Source organism: Hevea brasiliensis, chromosome 5 (assembly GCF_030052815.1).
Source record: "Hevea brasiliensis isolate MT/VB/25A 57/8 chromosome 5, ASM3005281v1, whole genome shotgun sequence".
In the NCBI taxonomy this organism is placed as follows: Eukaryota; Viridiplantae; Streptophyta; class Magnoliopsida; order Malpighiales; family Euphorbiaceae; genus Hevea; species Hevea brasiliensis.
In genome coordinates, this window is record NC_079497.1 from 111,757,448 (window position 1) to 111,763,948 (window position 6,501).

The window sequence follows — 6,501 nt, forward strand, 5'->3', positions numbered from 1 at the left end:
TACTTTGAGAGTTTGTTTATTTTTTTTGTTTTTCAGGTGCTATATTTTATGAGAAGGACAAAAAGTGAAGAAATCAATTTATTCTTTGACCCAGAAATAGAGAAGACAGCAAAGGCTTTAAGCGAGAATCTAAAAGGAGAAAAGCTGAAATTAAAGCTCAACAACAACAAGAAAGAGCACAAGAGCAAGAGCAAGTACAAGAAGAAATGGCTGACAACAACAACAACAACAATAACAACCGCTCTGTGAAGGATCATGCCTATCCTAACATTGGAGATTTCATGCCAAGTATCACAAGACCAAGGGTAGAAGCTAATAATTTTGAATTGAAGCCTGCACTTTGTCAAATGGTACAACAAGCACAATTTGGAGGAAATCCAAGTGAAAGTCCACATGTGCATCTGGCACACTTTCTTGAGATCAGTGATATGTTGAAGATAAATGGATTTTATGAAGATGCAATTCGAATCAGATAATTTCCTTTTTCTCTGAAGGACCGAGCTAGAGAGTTGTTACATTCTTTGACACCGGGTTCTATCACAACATGGTATGAACTTTCTAAAGCATTTTTAGCTCAATATTTTCCACCAAGCAAGGCACTAAAGTGAGAAATGAGTGACTTCTTTTAAACCTAGAGATGATGAGAGCTTATATGAAGCATGGGAGAGGTACAAGGATTTGCAAAGGAGATGTCCACATCATGGGATTCCTAAGTGGATGCTTGTTCAACACTTTTATAATGGAGTTTCACCAGCTATTAGGAGTACAATTGATGCATCTTCTGGAGGTGACCTTATGGAGAAATCTGAAGATGAAGCTTTTTCTGCTCTTGATAAAATTGCTTATAACAACTACCAATGGAGTTGTGAGAGGAATGAGATCAAGAAACCAGCTGGTATGTTTGAGCTTGACGCCATGAATATGATTAATGCTAAGTTTGATGCTTTGACAAAGAAGATGGACAAGTTAAGTATGAAAGTAGATTCTTGATAGGAGGTTACGGTAATACACTAGAAATTGGAGCTGCAAATGTCAATTGTGCGTGATTTTCTGCACTTAATCAAGATTTTCAAGTGAGCAAGTGGATTATGTGGGAACTACAATCAAAGACCAGTGGTAACCCATTTTACGCAACTTATGATCGGCATGGAGAAACCACCCAAATTTCTCTTGGGGAGGTAGACAAGGGCAAAATCAGAATTTTGACAACCTTACGGATATCAACAAAATCAAATTTTCAGTGAGAATAGAGGGCCTCCTCTGGAATTTCTAAACCTCAAAATGTACTGCTACACCTCTACCACAACAAGCACAACTAGACAAGACAGCTAGATTGGAATCTATGATTGAAACTCTACTTGTGAGCCATCAAAGTCAACAAGAAATGATTTCTCAATTAGCATCTAAAGTGGATCAAATGGCAACACACAACAAGATGTTAGAGAATCAAATAGCTCAACAAGCTAGCTCTTCAAGTAATAAAGCATTTGGGAAGCTTCCTAGCCAACCAGAAAATTCAAGGGAGCATTGCAAGGCTATTACATTGAGAAGTGGAAAAATATTGGAGAATGGGGATAAAAATATTGAAGAGAAAGTTGAAGAAAAGAAAAGCGAGAAGGAGATGAACAAAGCGAAGTTGAAGTTAGAATTGAAGCTGAGAAAGAAAATTCAGTGGAAGAAAAAGGAAGTAAGGAGAGGGAGAGCAAAGAAGAGGAGCCCAAATATGTTGCACCTAAAGCCTACATGCCACCTTTACCATTCCCACAAAGGTTTCAGAAAGCAAAATTGGATAAACAATTTGGGAAGTTTTTGGAGGTATTGAAGTCTTTGCATGTGACTATTCCTTTCACTGATGCCTTAGCACAAATGCCTTCATATGCCAAATTTTTGAAGGAGATTTTATCTAACAAGAAGAAATTGGAGGAATTTGAGACTGTAGCTCTCATGGAAGAAAGCAGTGCCATTTTGCAAAATAAGCTTCCACCCAAACTGAAAGATCCTGGGAGTTTCTCCATACCATGTCACATTGGGGATATCAGTATAGATAAGGCTTTATGCGACCTTGGAGCCAGTGTTAGTTTGATGCCATTGTCTATCTATGAGAAAGTGAAGATTGGAGAAATGAAGCCTACTACCATATCACTCTGATTAGCGAGATAGGTCTATTAAAGTTCCAATTGGAGTAGTTGAGAATGTTCCTCTGAAAGTTGGGAAATTTTTCATACCAGTGGACTTTGTGGTATTGGAGATGGAGGAGGATGTACACATTCCTATTATTCTTGGTAGACCTTTCCTTGCTACTGATGGAGCTGTGATTGATGTAAAAAATGGGAGGCTTACATTAGAAGTTGGGGAAGAGAAAGTCGAATTTAATTTGTTTCAAGCAATGAAAAAGAAAGATGATTCAAACTCATGCTTGAGAGTTGATGTGATAGATGAAGAAGTTAGAGAAGTGCTTAAAAAGCAACATCCTAAAGATCCCTTAGAAGCTTGTTTGGTTCATAACATCAAAAAAAAGGATGAGATTGAAGAAGGCTGCGAATATGCTACATTTTTGGAAGGAAATCCACCATTGCCTATGGCTGATATTGAAAAGATTGGGGACTTGAAGCGAGAAACGACTTCATCATCAAAGTTTGAAAAAGGTGAAGCACCTAAGGTAGAGTTGAAACCTCTTCCAACAAATCTCAGGTATGCTTTTCTAGGGCAATATTCTACATATCCTGTGATTGTTAGTGCTAAATTGACTGATTGTGAGGTTGAAAAATTATTGAGAGTTCTTAGGAAGCATAGAAGGATAATTGGTTATACCATTGATGATATTAAAGGAATACATCATACGTGTGCATGCATAGAATTTTGTTGGAAAATGACCATAAAGCCTCTCGAGAATCACAAAGGAGATTGAATCCAAACATGAAAGAGGTTGTGAAAAAGGAGATCTTGAAATTGCTTGATGCGGTATCATTTACCACTGTTTACGGACAATTGGGTAAGTCGATTCATGTTGTACCTAAGAAAGGGGGCATCAAAGTAGTTAAAAATGAAAATGATGAACTAATACCTACAAGAACTGTAACTGGATGGAGAATGTGTATAGATTATAGGAAATTGAATAAGGCAACTAGAAAGGACCATTTTCCATTACCATTTATAGATCAAATGCTTGAGAGACTAGCTCATCATTCTTATTTTTGCTATTTGGATGGCTATTCAGGGTTCTTTCAGATCCCTATTCACTCAGATGATCAGGATAAAACTACCTTCACATGTCCTTATGGTACCTTTGCATATCGAAGGATGCCATTTGGACTATGTAATGCCCCTGCTACATTTCAACGATGTATGATGTCCATATTTTCTGACATGATTGAGGGTATTATGGAAGTGTTCATGGATGATTTTTCTGTGTATGGTAAATCTTTTGATGAATGCTTATCTAACTTGTCTAAGGTTTTGCAGAGATGTGAAGAGTTCAATTTAGTTTTGAATTGGGAAAAGTGCCATTTTATGGTACAAGAAGGAATTGTTTTGGGCCATCTTGTATCAAACAGGGGTATTGAGGTGGATAAATCAAAGTTATTGAGAAAATGCCACCCCCAACATCTGTGAAGGGAGTGAGGAGTTTCTTGGGGCATGCTGGATTTTATAGGAGATTCATCAAGGATTTCTCTAAGATTTCTAAACCTCTTACTAATTTATTGAGTAAAGATGTGGAATTTAATTTTGATACTAATTGTGTGAATGCTTTTTGCAGGATAAAGGAAGCTTTGATATCTGCTCCTATTATGCGACCACAGATTGTTGATTACCTTTTGAGTTAATGTGCGATGCTAGTGATTATGCCATTGGGGCTATTTTGGGACAAAGGAAAGATAAGAAGGTGTATGCAATATACTATGCAAGTAGGACCTTGGATGATGCTCAAATAAATTACTCTACTACAGAGAAAGAGTTTTTGGCAGTAGTATTTGCGATGAACAAATTCAGGTCCTATCTTGTGGGGTCTAAGGTAATAGTGTACACGGATCATGCAGCTATCAAGTATCTCCTTCAGAAAAAAGAGGCTAAACCTAGATTGATAAGGTGGGTGTTACCCCTTCAAGAGTTTGACTTGGAAATTAAAGATAAGAAAGGAGTAGAAAATGTAGTAGCGGATCATCTATCTAGATTGAGGTAAGAACAAGGAGACAATGCAGGAAAAGAGCCCCAATAGATGATTATTTTCTGATGAGCAATTGTTAGTAATCATGAATACAAAAACCCCTTGGTATGCAGATTTTGTGAACTATCTAGTGTGTGGAATCCTTCCACACGATTTAACATGGCAGAAAAGAAGAAATTTCTCTTTGATGTGAAGAATTATGATTAGGAGGAACCATTTTTGTTCAAGAGATGTGGAGATGGGCTGATTAGAAGATGTTTAGTGATGAGGAGATAGGGAATGTTATCAAAGATTGCCATTCTTCACTTTATGGGGTCATATGAGTGTGACAAAGGCTGAGAAAAAGTTCTTCAAGCGAGGTTCTTTTGGCCACACATGTTTAAGGATGTGAGGAAGTTTGTAAATGCATGTGATAGGTGTCAAAGGATGGGTAATATCTCAAAGAGAGATGAAATGCCCCTCCAAAGTATATTGGAAGTGGAACTATTTGATGTGTGGGGCATTGATTTCATGGGACCTTTTCCATTATCCTTGGGACACAAATACATTTTAGTTGGAGTAGATTATGTGAGCAAATGGGTTGAAGCTATACCATCTCCAACTAATGATGTAAGTTGTGATTAAATTCCTTAAAAGTTCATTTTACAAGATTTGGAACTCCACGTGCCATTATAAGTGATGGAGGTTCTCATTTTTGCAACCATCAATTTGAAAGATTATTGCAAAAATATGGTGTGAAGCATAAGGTTGCAACACCCTACCATCCACAAACTAGTGGTCAAGTGGAGATTTCAATAGAGAGTGAAAAGAATTCTTGAGAAAGCAGTGAATTGTTCGAGGAAAGATTGGTCACTAAAGTTAGATGATGCTCTTTGGGCCTATAGAACGACCTTTAAAACCCTATCGGAACTACCCCATTTAGATTGGTTTATGGGAAGGCTTGTCATTTACCTTTGGAGTTGGAGCATAGAGCATATTGGGCCATAAGGACACTGAACTTTGACTTAAAAGCTGCGGGGAGAAAAAGAATGCTGCAACTAAATGAACTTGAGGAGCTTAGATTGGATGCTTATGAAAATGCCAAGCTTTACAAGGAAAGAACTAAGAAATGGCATGATAAGCATATTAGGAGGAAAGAATTTCAAGAAGGTGATGTTGTTCTTAAGGTTATTTCCAGGAAAATTGAAGTCAAGATGGTCAGGGCCCTACACTGTTATAAAAGTATACCCCTATGGAGCTGTTGAGATAAGCAATGAGACCTCAGGGACTTTCAAAGTTAATGGGCAGAGATTAAAACATTATATTGTTGGAGAACCCACGCAAAAGTTTGTAGAGGTTTCATGGCTTGGTTCTCCAGTCAGGGATACTTAGGAGAATTGGAGTGGAAGGTCAAGCTTAAGACCTTAAACAAGCGCTTCTTGGGAGGCAACCCAAGCGTATCCTTTTATAGTTCATTAATTTTCCATTTCATTTCACTTTCAGTTTTCACCCTCATTAATCTCAAAAGTGACATTTGTTTATCTTTTGTAGGTAATTCATGAAGATTGGGCAAGTTTACACTTGTTGCAAAAACAAAGAATTAAAGGGAAGCAAGTATAAGCAACATTCTGCACTTTATGCGATTGCTGTGAATAGTAACACCTTTAAACTTGTGCTAAATTGCGATATTACGATCTACTTGATATCAAATGTTGGATTTTGGGTTTTGTGTAAATTAGGTGAAATGCAACTTGAATGAGGATCAATTTTGATATTTAGGACTGATGAGAGCTTTATTGAAGTGCAAAAATAATGTTTGTTAAGTTTCACCTTTTAGTGTATATATAATTTTGTAGTCTGATAGGAATTTGCATGCTTTTGTTGGAATTGCTGCTAATTTCTGCAATCTGCAGATTTTTGCTACTGTTCATGCTACTGTTCATCTTGCTAAAAGGTCAATTTCTACATTTTTACGCAATTCTTGGTTGATTGGAACTTGTCTGAAATGCTGCTGAAAATATGCTTTTGGTGTAAGTTTAGAAAGGAGACCATTTCATTTAAATGTGCAAAAAGGATAGTCACAATTGGTGCCTAAAATGAACAATGATTGCAAAAGCTAAATGAACATGTGCTATGCTTAGTAAGTTTATGAGAGAGATGAACTGAAATCCCTAAATTTTATGGTGTTTGTGTGTATTTGGTAATTGCTGAGGGTTACAATAGCATTCCATAACTTTTGGACTGATTTTGGTAAGCAAAACCACAATTTTGCCCAAAACCTGCCGAAACTTGCTGATGACATTGCTTGTCAAGCAAAGTCTTAAGCAACTTCTGCTGAACCTTATGCCTAACCCTAA

At 37.1% G+C, this 6,501-nt stretch overlaps 1 non-coding gene across 1 annotated transcript; it reads right to left on the reverse strand.

Moving 5' to 3' along the window:
- Positions 1–601: 601 nt before the first annotated feature.
- Positions 602–707, reverse strand: LOC131180546 (small nucleolar RNA R71). The gene has a single exon (XR_009149313.1). It is a non-coding gene; the product is annotated as a small nucleolar RNA R71 (small nucleolar RNA).
- Between the last annotated feature and the right edge of the window lie 5,794 nt (positions 708–6,501).